Source organism: Sparus aurata, chromosome 7 (genome assembly GCF_900880675.1).
Source record: "Sparus aurata chromosome 7, fSpaAur1.1, whole genome shotgun sequence".
Lineage (NCBI taxonomy): Eukaryota > Metazoa > Chordata > Actinopteri > Spariformes > Sparidae > Sparus > Sparus aurata.
In genome coordinates, this window is record NC_044193.1 from 21829186 (window position 1) to 21847419 (window position 18234).

The 18234-nt window shown below is 40.5% G+C and overlaps 1 protein-coding gene and 2 long non-coding RNA genes across 10 annotated transcripts in view; 2 read left to right on the forward strand and 1 right to left on the reverse strand.

Moving 5' to 3' along the window:
- LOC115584539 (glutamate--tRNA ligase-like) overlaps positions 1-18234 on the reverse strand; it is a 121384-nt gene that overhangs the window by 21547 nt on the left and 81603 nt on the right. The gene's annotated exons all lie outside the window — the stretch shown is intronic.
- Positions 662-2261, forward strand: LOC115584543 (uncharacterized). Of its 2 annotated transcripts, XR_003984555.1 has the most exons (4): positions 662-856; positions 1626-1694; positions 1779-1871; positions 1965-2261. It is a non-coding gene; the product is annotated as an uncharacterized LOC115584543 (long non-coding RNA). The 2 variants fall into 2 exon arrangements; XR_003984554.1 differs by having other exon boundaries at positions 666-856; positions 1779-2261.
- LOC115584546 (uncharacterized) lies at positions 2271-2684 on the forward strand. The gene is made up of 2 exons (XR_003984558.1): positions 2271-2351; positions 2476-2684. It is a non-coding gene; the product is annotated as an uncharacterized LOC115584546 (long non-coding RNA).

Consider the following 18234-nt stretch of genomic DNA (forward strand, 5'->3'; position numbering starts at 1 on the left):
CCAGGCTATAAAGCAGCCGGTGATTTTGTGACCCGCTGCAGGTGCGTGGGTGTGGGAGAGAGAGAGACATTAGCTTATAGCACTTTGTAGAAGAAGCTTTATAAAGTTCACTCCATTGACTTGTATAAGTTCACGGGGCTGAGCTGCCACATCCAATATGGGGGCGACGTCGACGTACGGTCCAGCTGATACCTTCAGTTTATTACCGGGAATACTGACTGTAAAGTACCGTGTCTGTTTCATGGGTCTGACTGTGAGTCTGCAGTCTGACCCACCGTCACTGCCAGCAGCTCTTCAGAGCGGCTTCATTACGATCACCGTAAATGTTAGAGAATTTCGCACTGGAAAAAAAATGTGCGGCTGATTTAACCAAGCAAACGCGAACCATGGCTGGCTTGACCGCAGTACAGAACTGGACATGGTGGTGATTTCACCGCTGTTTCTGAAAACATGTCTGTGCTACCAACACAGCCTTCACACTCTCTTGTCCCTTCTCTTGCTCCATTGTCGAATAAGCACACCGCCGCCCCCTAACGTAGATGCGTAGCACGGTTGGTCAGACTGGGGGCTGAAGAAGAAGAGAGACCGCTGACGTCACTCTCCTGCGCCGCTTGGGATTGCGAATTCAAATTGAATTTTGGACCTTTTTTCAATAATACCCAACTGCAGCCACTGCGACCCCCGAAGCCACTACAAACCACGCCCCATACAAACCACGCCTCTACAAACTACGCCTACGTGTTGCTACGGTGGCCGGGAAGGACGATTAAACTCACAGCAGCAAATGCAAGCAGTCAAAGAAGAAGAAGAAGAAGAAGGAAAATGCAGCCAAGACAAGACGGCAATGCCAGTTCAGGTGAGACGCATTTATATTATTTTTAAGCTCCCGGTTAGGAGGTGTAAACATTGAACACTTAATGTCATTTTAACCGTACGTTCGCCAACCGCAGTTGTCAGCAGCGCCTGTAGGCAGACAAGATGGAGATGCCGTTTCAGGTTAGGTCGTTTACATTTTGGGAAGATGTTGACGTTTAATTTTATGTTTGAGACGTCTTTTGCCAGGCAGAAAGAGCATTAATGACTGTTTTTCAAAGACACCGGACTATTTGTAAAAAAAAAAAACAACACATTTCGTCAAACCGATACACTGAAAATGTGCGTAAGCAAACCCAATTTGTGTCGTCTTTTACGTTATGAAAATCAGACTAATGACTGAGCAAGGGATGATAACAGAAGTATTGAGGGAACACGGCACGTAGACGCAGAATATTGTCATTTAACTCAACATATCAATGTGTTATTTTGACACACAAAAACATTAAAAAATAGGGTCATGTTTTATATCACTTCAAATAACTGTACTGGCTAGAGATTTATTAACGGTGACGTTTAAGTGCATGTCAGAAAGTGACATACAAATACATTTATTGCAAAAATGACAGATGTATTCTTGAATCCATTTAAATTGTTCATGTTTGATTTGTTTATTGTAAAAAGCAGAAAGTTTGTACATTTTGTCAATAAACCTAATTTGCAATGGGGGTGCGATAATTTTAAGTGCAAATGTCAATCCTACCTGGATCCCCATAAAACACACTGACACAGTTATGGTTTGCTTTCTTCAGAGTCCACAGGACATCGACCACATGTACAGCAAGAGGCCTTACAGCTTTCCACCCAGAGAGCATGTTAATGTGAGTGAAGATTAAACCAAGAGAACAACATATCCAGTGTTCACAGCTGTGCACTAAGCCATGACTTTGTGTGTCTTGATTAAGGACTATAATGGCAGCATGGACTAACATGATGTGGTCACCACAACCAGAGACGTTGGGATCCTGAGTGAAGACGCATCTTTCCACAGGCTTGTGGTGAGGACATGCAAAGGATCAACAAACAACAAATCTTATTTGATATACTTAACCAGAATAATTACGTTTAACATCTGAATGCTGTTTGATCAGATTTTAGGAAAGGGCTCAGCAAGCTGAACACCATAGAAAAGTCACTAGTGACCTTCATGTAACGTTCATCACTCAGGATAACAGTCTACTGCAACATCTTGAAGTGAGCTTGAAAATGGAAGTTAAGTCACATAGTGTAACTAATTTTGGTCCAAATATGTTAAATGAATGATTTAAGTGAAACATTTTCTGTTAGCCTAGTGTTCGTACATTTATTTTGAGCATTCTCCTAAGAAATATATATATTTACAGGCAGTCATCACATGAAAAGTTACATCCTCATGGGCTCATGACACAGGCAATAGCCCATGCCCTTTCAGCTGTCCATGCATTTTCCATTGACAGAGCCACAGAAGTGTATAAATGTGGACTGCAGTATGACTTGAGGTATGCTACATACATAAGGAGAGTGCTAATACCTATAAGTATTGTTTTTTACCTTGTTTATGACAGCCTTTCCGTGTTAATTTCCTTTTACTAATCGCTATTTTCTTCCATTTTGTCTCATCAGTGAAAAACGGCTGTTGGCTCATTACATGACAAACAACATGAGCAAACAGGCAAAACAGCAACTAGAAAAATATGCTGAAAAACCCAGAAGAGCTCTGGACTCTGAGGAGTTTTTAAAGAAGCTTTAGAATGTATGTAGGATGAATTAAAAAATAGTCTGTGAAATGATAATGTTTTATTTTATTGCCAATAAAAGTTGTTGCTGGCTAATTCATTTGTCTCAACTTTTGTGTTTTGAGGTACATATTTTAAAGACCTGTGTATGGTCATATTTATAAATACATAAATACATTTTATTTGTGTCAAAGGGCCAGCAGTCTTTCTGTTAACCCATAAGAAATCATCACCTTAGAGTGATAATTATGGCATCTGATGTAGTAGGCCAAGCTCTGTGACAGTGTGGCTCTTAGAAAAACGGCTGGTGGAAACAACCTATTTTAATTGAAATGACTACTACTAATTATTATTATTATTATTGTAAATATTTTATTTTATTGAGTTTAAAATAACCTTGTGCACATACATTAGTCACTTATATAAAAAATGAAAAGATGCATGCACCAGATTTAGCAGGCCTATCTAATCTTTTATCAGATTAATCTTTTATCCCAATCTTTTATTTTTTTTATTACTTAACTTTCTATTTTTGTATATATTTATAGTTTCAAGCAAATTGTTTGCATTGAAAAGCATTTAATGTTGTGAATCAACCGTTAAAGTTGTTAAAAATGATCTGGTTATTGCTTTGTTTCCTTTGTGTTTGCTTTCTAAGTGCTCAGGGCCTCCACAGCCACTGTAGTGTTGTATGGGCGTGTTTTGTATGGGCGTGGTTTGTAATGGGCGTGGTTTGGAGCGGCTCTGGCTTGGCTGCGGCTGCAGCTAGACCCTTCTCCCTTTTTTTGCGGGGGGAGGGCTTCAAAACGAAAAAGCAGTTTCCTTTGTCTTTGTGTGACAAAATGAGCAGTTTTGAAGAAGAAAATGAAAATTCAATTTGGATGATTTATTACTAATTTTATTTATGAGTCAAAAAATGCAGCTCTGACTTTGAAATGAGAAAGCATTTCTACTAATTCATTTTCATTTTCAAATTTGACATTTCAAATTGAATTTTGGTACCTTTTTGCTGGGCCATCTTTTGAATATTAAATCTTATATGTCCTTTTCTTTATCATTTGAATTAAGTTACAAAATGAGCAGTCTTGAAGAAGAAAATGAAAACGCAATTTGGATGATTTATTAATAATTTTATTTATGAGTCAAAAAATGCAGCTACATTCTGAAGATGAAAAAGCATTTCTGTAAATGCATTTTAATTTGAATTATAGTACAAATTTGCTTCCATACACTCAATGCCAGTCAATTTCCAAATATCAGTGTCGTCGGAACATTATGCAAACAATTTGTATCTTGATGAGAGAGATAGGGCTACTTCTCTGCCCCGGATCACACCCCATGCAAACATGTTCTATCCTTTTTAATTAATAGAGAGGCGTTAGTGGAGCCTGTTTCATACGTCCACGCTTGCTCTCCATGCCTTCTCCACACCGGAGCTCACAACAAGGAAGCGCTCCGACTCGGACTGCCCTTCCACCTGGACGCCGCATACCTCGACCCCGTGAACGGCCAGAGTTTACCTTACACAAGGTTATCGTATTTCTCCTTTCGCGGACTCCTCGGCGTGTGTGATTACTCCTTCGAGCCTGCGTTCATCCGCAAAAGGAGCGGCTCGAGTGCGCTGCGTAAATGAAGGCCACGCGCGGCTCAGAAAGCATCTGCCGCTGGAGCTGAAAGACAAACGACTCAGCAAGGTGGAGACACTGCGGGTAGCCATTTACTATATCAATGTGGAGCCTGCTGGACTTGTATCGGGATGGAGGTGTCACTCGGAGACGCGCGTAACTGCGCTGCAGCAGAGGACAGAGTGAAGCAATGATGGCGAATACTCGCTCAAGTTGGCACAGCCATATAAATGTGCCACAAAGTCAACCCAGTGGGAGACTTGGAGATCAGACCCTAAATTCAGATTAGCTGTTGTTAACGCAGTGCTAACTTAAGCCAGTGTGCAGGCGAAATTGAGCGCACAGAAGGAGAGATTGAGAGCAAGAGTGAGTGATCTGCAGCGCAGCCAGCAAGAGTCTGTGAGAGCGCAGAGGTTATTATTGCACCTTAAAATGCATAGGCTACAAGCAAACATGCAAATACATTTATTGAGCACAGAATATATTTTTGTTTCCGTAAATTAAATTATGTTTTAAGATTATACTGCAAACCTTCTATAAATGTTGCTCAGTTTCATCTTTTTGGCACCTGGCATTTGGCCATGTTGCTATCCATGGGGCTGAATGGAGTGTGTGTGTGCAGGTGCATGTGATTGGTTGACAGGGCCCGCTGAGGCCAGAGAAGAGGCTTCTACTTTGATCTGTTGCTGTTCTTCGCTTATGCTGTTATTAGTTATTATCAATGTTTGTGCAGACAGATGATGGTTGGTGATGTTTTTCATAATATCGTTTGAAATCATATTTGCACACATTTTGGTTTTATTATCACCATAAGTTGCTGTGTGTAGTTGTTAAAAAAAGCATGTTGTGTTTATGCTCAAGTGGGCTCAGTGATATGTTAATAACAATATTTTGGTGTTTTCTGGCTCAAAGAAGGAAAATTCACTGTTGTATGTCTCGAAAGAAACTACTGCATTTTGTGATGTAGATTACCTAGATATTATGCTTTTTTAAAATGAGACTCTATAAATCGAGGGGATGGAGGGCCTACAAAACCTCTCAGCCCCGGGGCCTAACATTAGGTTAAGGCGGCCCTGGGGATGGGTGATCAGCAAACGGGCACGCCACGAGAGAGTGTCTGCATGATGATCAAGGCGAAACAAATGTACGCCACCGTGAGTGACAGCAGAGATGAGGAGTTTGCAGCGAGTGCTGGTTGGCTGAATCGTTTCCTCCGCCACAACAACTTCACTTGCAGAAGGATGCCAGAGAATTCACCGAGAATCTGGCGAAGTGTGTGACATTTTCATCCCGGGTTTTGGGAGGAAGGAATTAAACTCCTGTCACAAATTGCCACCTGGTCCCAAATAAACGCCCTGGCTATTATTCGGTAATTTACGGTATGATAACTCTCCCGGCCCGGAGAGAGAGACATGCATCACAGTGCTCAGCTGCAGACACGTCAGAGAGGTGACGAGTTTCGAGTCCCAATTTCTCTGGGACCGACCTGACTGAGGGACGACAGCAGAGCGAGACATCCCCATTGGTTATCGCATGGCTTTTCCCCCTTTTCCACCTAGACGTCATAGCTCATTACATAAAGTTGAGGATTTTTTTTTTTTTTTTTTCCTCCCGCCTCCGCCTTTTCCACCTTTCCCTCCTTGTCCGCCTGGCTCCCATCCATTGCATTAGTATGGGTAAGTCTTTGTCGGTATTGATATTATTGCTACAAATATAGGCCTACTGGGAATTCTCACACGTCCTCCTCCCCGTCCCCGTGTTCCCCCCCTAAATAGGCCTATTTTATGTTTCTGTGCCTATCCTCTTTGTTACTTATTTTGTGGATCGCGTGTAATTTTATCGCACTTGAAAAGTTTCAGATTGATCCTCGTTTTTATTTATTTATATCTGTTTCTGAGCCCATGCTCTTTAATGTTGTGGATCGTTTGTAACTTCATTGCAATTTAATTCAGTGTACTGTCGTTCTAAGTTCCACAACCGTTGTGTTATGATGATGTTGATGTTAGCTCCACGGTTATTTAATATTGCTGCAATTTTTCTTTTACGCGGCTGAAAATATAACACTTGTGTCAAAATCGTGCTTTCTGTTACTGAGCCTGTGTCTGTCACTCATCCTCTTAAAAGTGGAAGCTTGTGCATAACTTTGTTGTATTATATTGAAACTCTGTTGATGTTGTTATCGTCATGCGTGTTCTGGTTATTTGCGCATGATTAAACATGAATATTTATATGGCGATAAAACAAAGCTTTGTTGCGTTTTTTGGGGGGGGGGGGGGGTTGCGTCAGCCCGGTTGGGACGTAGAAGGGGGTGCTCCGCAAAAAAAGTTTGGGAACCGCTGTATTAGAGTCAGCACTGCTCTCCTACAGCTCTGTGGCAGAGACGAGTCATTAAAGCTCTCAGTGAAGGCTTCTAAAACATCTTCTCTCAGCTCATTCCAAAAAGCTTTGAAAAACTCTGGTGGAAGCCCATCAATCCCAGGGGCCTTCTAGGGGTGGGAATTTAAGTTTTTATCAATATCAATGCCATTGTCGATTCTGCCTATCGATTCAATTCCTTATCAATTTTCATATCAATTCCTGAGTAGTTCATTGAGTGGCAAAAATGGAGTTCTACACAGTCTTCTGCACCAAAAGCAACCATTTTATTTTTTCCAAAAATTATGTCTGCACAAGACTGTGGACATGAACATATTCAACTCAAACATACAGCAAAAAACTGTGCATGCTGCTTGCAGCTGCAAGGTGACAGTAGCTAATGCAGGATATTTAATGTCAATGTTACCCTCGTCAACGGAGGTCCCAGTGGATGTTTGACCAGCAGCAATGCAGGCGCCCTAACACGATATTACAGCATTATTAATGATATATTTAATTTATATAGCGCCTTTCAGGGTACCCAAGGACACTTAACAAAGTGAAACAAACAAAACAAAGAACAAATGGAGTGCCTGTCAGTCCGCAGGGAGGGAATAGCACCGTTCTTATAAACAGACTTGCGTCTGGAGGTCCCGTCCAACATCGCTGCAGCCGGGAGAGAGCACAGCAGAGGAGAGCGACAAAGGAGCCAGGCAGTGAATAACCCTGAGGTTGTGGTGGAGGGAGGACCAACGATGGACAGCCCACAGAGTATTGAGTACATCGGTTTGAAAGTTAGCGTTGCTAGGCTGATCGACGAGGCTAACAGCTGATGGCGAGGCTAACAGCTGATCAGGGGAGAAAGGTGAGACAATGGAGCCAATTGTTCAGGTGTGCAGCCTTCAGAGTTAGTAGCACAGTCCCAGAGCTTGTAGGGACAACTTGGCAGCATATTTACACTAGCGTCCTCAGGCACTCATCTCTCTCAGCACAGCATGGATGTCCTGTTTACATCCTTGTTATTGGTCAGTAGCATTTGTTGGTTCTCTTCTCTCAGCTTCAGTTTGATCTCCAAGTGGAATAATTTGGTTGTCAGACTCTGGTTGAAGCTGAGCCGTGCAGAGAGAGCAGATCAGCAGCAACAGAGGAAAACACATTCTCATCTCCATTCTCAAAGTGACGGTCTGTTCAGTTCTACTGTGTAGTTTCTGTGTTCATCTCAGCCTTAAATAGTGTCTCATGCTGATCAATCATTACCAGAAATATTATTAGTGAGACTCTTGAAGAGCAACAACACAACATGTTTGGTGAAATTCTAAATACCCTCACTCCCAAACTTATAAGACACATTTATTTGTTCTTCTGCTCACAATAAGAGGATATTTCATCTGAAAGAAATGTATCTTGTTGAAGAAAAGACACAGACAGTAATGCAGTGATATCTTTATGTTTTTATTCAAATGCACAAGAACACAATAATAATAAAGTTTATTATGTACAAATGATTGTTGCTGCAAACCTTTGTCATTCAGCCTTTATAATCATAACAAAATACAATAATTCTGTATGTCACCATATTTAGATATGTAGGATACTATGGTGTGCGGTCCTGACATGGGCAGCACCATAAATATATGATGTAGGAGACACTGCTCACACACTACTTTGATATATATATGATTATTAATCACTAGCAATTAATATTACACTCGTTAAAGGGGGCACCACCTCCGTGTTTAGTTATTGGAATAATCCGGAGGACATTATTCCAAACACCTAACTGTACCAGTTGGCTTGGACAGTTAGAGTCCATTCAAAATCAATTTATTAAATATCAATCAATATTCAGTCTCAATATTCTGAAGTAGTGAATTCTTTGCACGTATCCATCGGTTCTCCATATTAAAATTAAGTTCCAGACAAAGACAAACGATTATATGTTTATTGACTAAATAATTTGGGTAAAATAAAAGACATGACAATTTTAGACGAACAACAGATAACAGAAAATGTAAAGACTGCAATTAGGAAAGTAATAAAGTCGTGTGACCGTCGGTAGATGGTAAAGTTAAAGGGTCGGGTTTTTATATATTAAATATTACGGGAGTAATCTTTTAATACTAACGAGACCCTAATCTTAATTCTTTTAAGTTCATAAGATAGAAGTTAGAACTTTGACAGAAGTCAGAACTTTAGACAGAAGTCAGAACTTTAGACACCACTCATTCTCACGTGTGTGGATCCAGCTGTATGAAGACGTTCAGCCTGTTTTGTCTGGGCGTCAGGAGGCACTGAAGCTTGGTCTCTTTGAGAGTTCTGGGTTGGACCACGGCACGGCGCGTCGGTCCAGTAGCCAGAGGGAAGGCCGGAACTCTGTTGAGGGACTCTTGGTCCGAAGGCCCAGCGGGTTTCCGCCTTGGGAGCGCTGGGGGCAGAGTTGATCTCGGCTGGGAGCACACAAAGGCTCTATTTACGGAGACTCCTTGCACGGCTTCTGAGGCAGACGATGGACTGCAACGTTCTTCATCAGATGATTACAGTCTTGAAAAAGACTTTTGTTGGTGGTTTCAAATAGTGGTAGTCAAGTTCTGATTCTGAAACTAATTCAACTTCTTCTGGATCAGGCGGTGATACTTTAACAGTATAAAATCAAAAAGAAAATAATTTGTCCTATTAAAAACTTGAATAAAAGTGAATACTTAAAGTAGGGATTCAATTCGCTTGTCTTAGCTTGTTGCAAAAATAAAAGTAAAGATTACTTTAAAAATAAAAATAAAAATAAAAATGAAAAACAAAGAAGTGAAGAGAAAAGAAGAGGGAGAAGAAGCAGGGGGAGAAGAGGACAGGGGGAGAGCGTGTCCGGAGAAGAAGAGAGGAAGTAAAGAAAAAGCATGAGAGAGAGTGAGAGCAGGGGAGAGTGTCTGTTTTTATGGCCTGCAGCAGGGGCTGGCTGACAGTGTCACACCTCCTGTGATCTGAGTTGAGGCTCCCAAAAGTTAATCTAACTATACTATTTGTATTTAACATTTCGAAATCGTGTTTTAACCTTCCCAAAACTTCACCATCTTAAAAGTCGAATTTTTGTCTTCGTGAAAAGATGCAACATGATAATGATCATTTGTCATTCAAAAGAATTATAACCTGATTAAGACATGAAGCACTTAAGTATACAACATATGACAATAAAGTATACAACACACAGTAGAACCAAGGACTTATACATATTCCTTGTAGTTCTATCTTTAACAAAACATATCAGACATTTAACTGGTAAATAATACAAGTATTACACAAGGAATGATGATCTTCAAATCTCTCCTCCCTCGACAAAGGGGAGGGGTTTTCTGTTGACCTCAAACTTATTGAGTAATAAACTTCATTTGGGCTTCACAAGAACATAAGAAAGATCTGTTGAATGACGTTCTTACTCTATTTCGGGATCCATTAAATTTAAGAAATTGAGATGTAGTTTATTTGTTATTTAGGACTTTTGGGTGAGAACAGAAGACTGAAAGGGGGGACTGGTATGTCAGACCCAGGAACAACAACGGTCGTAAATAACAGTTGTACATGTGAGGAGAAGAACACACAGATTAGGTTTCCCATTAAGCCTTCCCCCACTGGAGAATGTTCCAGAGGAAGAGACACGTAGATTAGAAAAACATCTTAAATCACCACATCTATGTTAGAAACCAGTCCTTCTTCCTTTTGGTGTGACCAAAGAAAACTCTATCGGGCTTGACCCTGTTTGACCTTAGGAAAAGGGGTTCATCTTCTTTGGAGGAAGGGGAACAGACCAGATGTGCTTTAGTCGTTGTAAATTACAAAGAAGATCTCTGGTGATCTGTTTATTGCAAGAAAAACAACATCTTCCCACTCTGTGGAGAGGAGAGGAATTTGCCAGGCCAGGATATGGGGGCTTTCAGTCCCAAATGCTGGAAAAAGGAGTTGATTTGGGTTAAAGGTAATCATGGCCAAAATGAGACCACTTTACGATGCAGAGACAACGGCTTGTGTTCCTACAGATACTTTAGGAAAAGAAAACATTTCACGTTTTTTTCGCAAATTAGTTCACTTCTTTAATCTAGTGTTTGAAATAATGTCACAAGTTCTCTAGCTGTCCATCACTGTTCATTTTGATGTAAATCAGAAATGACATGCAAATGAAAAATTCATAAATCTTTTCTGATAAAAAAAAAATGTGGTCAATCAGCTGTCAAAAAGTGTGGGCAGGTTTTCATATAGTTGAAGAAAAAGGACTGTTTCCTGCTCACATGGTGAAAAGCAGATGACCACTGAAGGTGGTATGATAATTTTCATTGTCATATATTCTTGAGTTATGCCACTGACGCATATACACAACATCTCCGACCTCTAGAAGCAACGTAACACCATTAGCAGAGCTCCCATAACCGGATGGCTGATGTTCATACGCAATAAAAATATGTTCTCCATTCTTGACCAACACAGCAGCTGAAGGATGTGAAGCATGTCCACCGGCACCTACGTAGAACTCAAAGTGGTAGGCTCCTCTCACTGGTGCAGTGAAAAAACCTGTGGGACATTTTAAACAAAGAATCAACTGCTGCAACATCTGTCAACCAGGTTGATGTCGACATAGTCAAAAATTCAAATGAATAATTTTATTTTGTGACTTTGAGTACCTGTGTTTGGGTTGTAGGCGTTTCCAATGTTTGTCACAACATGTCTGAAGACCAGAAGAGTGTGTGTGTTAAATGGTCCAATATCTCCACCGCCTGAAGCCAACAGTGAAGCTGAGAAAGCCACCTGTTTGACTGAAAGAGACACATACTTGTTTTAAAGTGACTGATGTTACAGCAACGATGAGCATGTTTCAAAATGAAGTTAACTTAAGGCACATATTATTCTCAGTGTTGTTGTGCCACTCACATCAGATAAGGTTTCACATTAGACAAATATTATGAGAACTAAACTGTTTGAATATTGAGTTGCTGGTTTAGTTCTCATTCTTACCTTCTTCATCTCTCTTTAGAGCCTCCACTTGGTTTTCTGTGACATTCGTCCTGGCTTTAATGGAGATCAGCTCTGCTGTTTGTGCTGGAGAAAAGTCACATCATGACATGTAATATCTATAATGAAAGATTTAGCCAAAGCCAAGAGTGAAATTAATCAGAATGTGGCAAATGTGTCTCCAATTGAAACAATTTTTGATGGTGGAAAAATATTTAATTATCACTGTTTTCATGACAGTGTGCGTGTCTCTGATTTGTCATTTAAACATATAAAACTATTGGTCATTACCTTGTAGCTGCTGCTTCAGCTTGTCCACCTCAGTCTTGTACAGCTCCAGTTCTGTCAGCTTAGCCGTCTATGCTGAAAATAAAAAAATGAAATGTTAAGACGTTTTCTTTGTATACAATATCTCTATTTGTGTATCTTCCCTCACTACCTTACATACTACTTTACCTTCATTCTCTTTCTGTAAGAGCCTTATCTCCAGCCTCTGTTCAGCCAACGAGGCGCTCATCTCTCTCAGCACAGCATGGATGTCTTGTGTATATCTCTGTTGTTGGTCAGCAGCATTTGTTGGTTCTCTTCTCTCAGCTTCAGTTTGATCTCCAAGTGGAATAATGTGGTTGTCAGACTCTGTTTGAAGCTGAGCCGTGCAGAGAGAGCAGATCAGCAGCAACAGAGGAAAACACATTGTCATCTCCATTCTCCAAGTGACGGTCCGTTCAGTTCTACTGTGTAGTTTCTGTGTTAATCTCAGCCTTAAATAGTGTCTCATGCTGATCAATCATTACCAGAAATTACCAGAAAACAGACACGTGCAGGATATCAGTTTGATAACACTGATCACATGGAGCATGTCATCAGAACACTGAAAACACAGCACACAAACATAAATGATTCATTAGAACCTGTACACCCATCAGTCAGAACATTAAAAAGACTAAAAGGTGAAGTGAAAAACATCGATCACCTTGTCACAATGAAATGTGCTGCCAAACCTTGGGTCCTGATATTCATGTGGATGCTCCTTGATGTGCACCACCCACCAGAACACTGTAGCGGACCAAGTATGACCGGACTTGTTCCTTCTCAGACCATGGTGGATTGGGATTTGGGAAATTCAGAGGTCAAGTCGACACCTTGAGTACTTTGTGACGTTTCTCTGGCCATTCCTGAGCAGTTTGTAACAGGGAACATTGTCCTGCTCGAGGAGCCACTGCCAACGTGGAACATTGTTGTTGTTGAGCGGGGAAATACTTTGTCTGCAACAGTGTTCAGGTGTGTTGTGCATGTCAAGTAGAATCCACATCAATGATATGACCTAACGTTTCTCAGCAGAGCACTTTATTTGAACAAGATGATCAATGTTATTCACTTTACCTCTTAGTCCTTTTAATATTGTGGCTGATCTGTGTATGTTGGAATGTAGCTCTCAATCCTTGAACCATTCTTTTTGGTAAAATGTGCATTATCGAAGGTCAAAATCATGTATAAAATCACCTCATGGCTGATAACACTGACAGGTAAGAAAGACAGCATCAGATCAATATAATTATCATCCTCACTTAAGTTTGAGATAGTAAACATTGAATGACCTGAAAATAAAAAGTCATTAAAGGATAACCAACAAAACATTATCAGCCCGACCTGTTCAAACATTAACGACACAGTCAGATGTAGTGACCTCCCTCAGGTTCTTACAGTTTTTCTCAATTGTTTACACACAAAAACTGGTACTTGAGACACAATGACCACAACATGTAACTCATGTACCAACCCCCTGAACCAATTCTGCTAAACTAGAAGCACAATTCCTGCTTTACACTCAAATTGCAGTTCTAAAACACACTTTTTTCAAAACACTACACACAATTCTCTGCATTTGACACAATTTTCATAAAGAAAATCTCTTGCTTTCACAAAGAACACTCTGTCATTCAAAATTCTAAAGTTAATTGTCCTACTATGCACACTGACTCATTAAATGGGCAAACACCTGGACACCCTACACAACACACTCATTCCACCAGAGCAGCTCAGGTACGTTGTCATTTGGGACAACATAAGTTTCCACTGGGCTGCTCTGGTTCGTAACTGGTTCACTGCCCAACCACGCTTTATCTCCCTCCATATTCTCCATTCCTCAATCCTATTGAGAATTTTTTGTAAAGTGTATGACCGAAATCCACAAATCCACAAATGCATATACCCCTTCTCCAAGCTATGAGGTGGAGTGCTGTGGCCAGACTGAAACAGAGGAGATCATGCTGCACAGTTTTTTATTTTATTTTTTTTACTGTAACTGTGTACAGTAAATTCTTCTGTTGTTTTGTAGGCAGACCGTATATTGTTGTATATGCACTTTGTGTTGGTTGAGATGTACACTGTGTACATTGTTTTTGTGGGAAAAATAAAATATATCTGTTACCGTGTATTTGTGTGTTCTGAGTATAAAAACAATATTCTCAAATATTTTACATCACACTTATGCATGTACTGACTGTAGTAAGTGTAACTGAACAAAAAAGGCCTAAGTCCTTATGATGAATGAAGAAGAAGTGTTTTCCATTCATCAGTGTTTTACACTGAGCACATCAGTGTTCAACTGGTTCTTATAAATGTCTATTCTTTTGATGGTTTGTGTGTGTCATTTGAAAACAAAATACCATTTTGAGAAGAAATAACATTGTTTTGAATGTAAAGTTTAATTTTGCAGGAGAATTGAGGGGTTTTGCCCATTGTGTGTGTGATTTTTGATTTGTGTGTAGAGTTCTGAGAGCATGAGGCATGCTTTCAGAAAATGTGTGTAAACAATCGAGAAAAACTGTAATTGGCTGAGATAACATCAGAAACTCATGTTAGATGGGTAATAAAGAAAATGTTTCTCTCTTTGCTTCCTCAATAAATCCAGCACGATATTAAAGTCTGACTTTGGAAGAACAACAACACATTTAGGGTTTACATCATAGGTGGCTGATACTCATATGCAGTACAAAAATGTTCTCCATTCTTGACCAACACAGCACCTGAAGGATGTGAAGCATGTTCCCATCCAATATGTGTAACTATTCCTCCGAAATAACCGCAAGCAAGAGAGCCATTGTGCATCTAGTTTGTGTAATTACCATGTACACCATATTCGAAATGTACAAAGATGTACCTTCATCTCACTCTTAGTAGCCATCTTTCTCGAATGCCGAGGCAGAGTTTGTTGCTGCTGGTGATGTAAAGAGGTCAGCAGGAGGCGGCTCTGTTACTGTTCGTACTGGGGTATGACATGCTCCGGCCAATTAGTCGATTTTCTAACCAGCATGTATACTCGGACAATTGCAGTTGTCTGATTGAGAAGCATAGTCGAACTATGGCTGTAATCTGACTAAACGTAAACGTACTGAGTCAGTGCGTTTACATGGCACTAGAGGTAACACTGGGTTAGTCCGACTATAATCGTTTTTTTAAGATGCATGTATACACCTTAGTCTGACTAAAATCAGACCGAATCGGCTTTCTCATAGTCAAATTAAAACACCTAGATTATTCGATTGATAGTCGCATTACTCCTGCATGTATACATTCTATCAGATCGGATCGGATTTTGCATTCTGATGTTGGGACCCACAGATGAAGTCATTCATTGTGGATTTCAAAATGGACTCTGAACTGAACTCAGTGTCCCAGAATTTCCCATTCTTCACACCTAGGTGCAAAATTCAGGTTTGAGCTACTATTGGTCAGGGTGACAGACCCCCCGCTGAACAGGTAGTCAAAACCCAAGAGCATTCATTGTTCTCCCTCTCTCACTCAACTCCCTCTACTCCTTAAAGATCCCTTCTTCTGGGCCCAACAAGCTGTGGAGAGCTGCAAGCTGCATTGGCAGACAGCCCAAAGAACTTCTCCTCACTGCAGCGACACAAGGTCCTGCCAATCTGAGGATCTGAGGAACTCCAAGCAGGTTAGCACCGAGCTGCTATCCTTACAAAGGAAAGGAGCGACCAGTTTCCTCCTCTGCCGACTTTCATCAAACCTTGATGCAAGAACAGCTTGTTCAACATTGGAGCCCCAACCTGCTCCTGCAACCACCAGCACCTTCTCTTCAAAGACTGGTAACGTTGAACTGGGCTTAGATAGCAAACCATAGCACGGCTAAGCACAGGACTTTAAACTCTGGTTGATGTAATGTGTTCAATTTATGTGTTCATTCAATGTTTTGGTGTTATTGTGACCTCAAGTCAAGCTATTGGTAGTTTGCTTTTGTTACCGGCTCCAGCAGGGCTTGAGGCAGGAAAAAATCCCGTGCCTGAAAATGTTTTATGCATTGGGAGAAATGGCATACATAAAATTAAAAGAGTAAAGCAATAGGCCTATATTAACATTTTTTCATGCGAGAAAGTCACAGTTTAATCCAGTGCAGAGTCTGTGGGAGCCGCAACTGGGTACCAGGGCAACGGCTGTCACAGCGGCAGCAGCGCCGGTCTACTGATCTTATCGCCCGGGGCCAACCTCCGTCGTCATCCCGGGGGAGAAAACGAGCCAAGTTACTTATCCGCACGCTTTTAGAGGTTTACCGCTGGCTGGTTAAATTCTTTTTAGGAGATTAATGTTGGTCTCATTGATGAAATCTAACAACTGTGGCAGTCGCATTAGTTTGTCTGAATGAAAAGTGTGCAGGGCTGCCTCTGGGCTAATGTTACATCAATCGCTCTGGCTGCCTTGTCCGAGGTGCCTGAAAACTTAAGGCCCGCCCTATTCTGCTCTGATTGGCTAGATCTCCTTGCTTACCTTGGTTGCGTCCGAAATTCCATACTATACACTACATACTCAATATGTGTACTATCGCTCAACATACTTTTGAGTGAATAACAGTAGTATGCATCTTTTCAGACGCATTGTTTAGCGCAGATGTGACGCACTTCCTGCCGGTTGGATTGGAGATGCGTAACTGTGGTAACCCGTGTCAACCTCGCCTCTACTGGCAATCTGCAATAATACTCGTGTAAAACATGTTTTATTTGGCTTTTACTTAAGTATAAGGTTTCGCTTATGATAACACACTGTTGTGGTTATAGTGTTAACTGAGTTAATTAAGGAGCTAAAGTTCATTAAACGGGTACCGTTAGAAACTTAAATTGAAGTGTTATAACGTTAGACGTTACACCAGAGCTGCATTTAAGCTGCACTTGCACAAGCTGCACTTGTTGTCCGTTGTGTCGTTGTTGTCGTCACCGCTGCATTGCATTGTGGGACATTTATGCCGATGTAGTGTCCAGTGCTTGCATACTGTAATATTTACCGGAAATAGTATGCACCTCACGTATTATTAGGTGCATACTAAGGTTTCGGACATACTAAAAAATCTCACATACTATTTTAGCATACTCAATAGCATGTTAGTATGGAATTTCAGACGCAGCCCTTGAGTACCACTGGTGGTTGGAACTATCACTTTAAACAACTGGTTACAGTTTGTTTTTTTTTAATCATGTTGCTGTAGCAACATGAAAAAAAAAAAAAAACACTTCACCAAAATATTGCTACGCCGGATTTCCCGCACCGTGCCGGAGGTCTTCAAGCCCTGCTCCAGACCTAGGGGTAATCTGGACAGTAGCAAAGGATACACAGGCTAGAGAGCACTGTGTAGCCAATAATATATATATTTCTGTGGATGATATAGAGAGAGGACAAAAGTTATCGTCTTGCTCAGGCCAGTGATCGTTTATTTCTGACACTTCAACATAAAACTCTTACATCAGCTACTTAAGCTTTCTGATTTTAAATTCATATTCCATTCATACCAATACTAAAACATATAACAAATAGAATAACAAATACTGACATCAGACTCACAATAAACACTATAAACATTCTGCCAAAAGCAATATAAGAACACAAAAGTAGACATGAAATCAAAATAATCTCAATTATTTTCCACACAAACATGAATTGGCTTAATTTAAAAATATTAAAATGTACAAAAATAATATAACTCAACACATACACATTCACTATACCCTCACTCTCACATTCCTTCACATTTAACACATACATGTCATTCAAACTCATCTACCACATACACAATTGATCTTGATCTTACACTTAACTTCCGCAGTTAGCATGTGTGCCGTGACCCTGCACATGTTGGCTAGCAACTCGAAACTGAACTCGTCTGAAAATATCGTCTTTCTTCACCTTTTACTTACAACTGGCTGGCTCAAACTCTTAATACTCTTGAAAACATCATGTTCCCTGATACTTATGTCTGTAACTTACAAAACTATTATAGATATCCGAAATTCACACAGCACATATCCAACATGGCGACACCCGTCGCGATACGAAGCTTTACACTTCGGCTTTCAACATAGTGTAAACATCTCAAAAACATACAAAAACCTTTCAGGACGATTAATGCAGTAGTGATATTAGATACACAACTGAGCTAAACATAGAAACACAAGTTTTATCATACCTGTGGATGATACAGAGAGAGGACAAAAGTTATCGTCTTGCTCAGGCCAGTATTTACAGTTTTGTTTACATCAAAACTTAAAATGTGGCATTTCCAACCCACTACACTTTCCTAGACAGCTAACTCCGACTTTAGTCGAATTATGCTTCACACAGACTCAGGGTCTCTGCATGCAACTAACCATCTTCTATAACTTGGCACCACG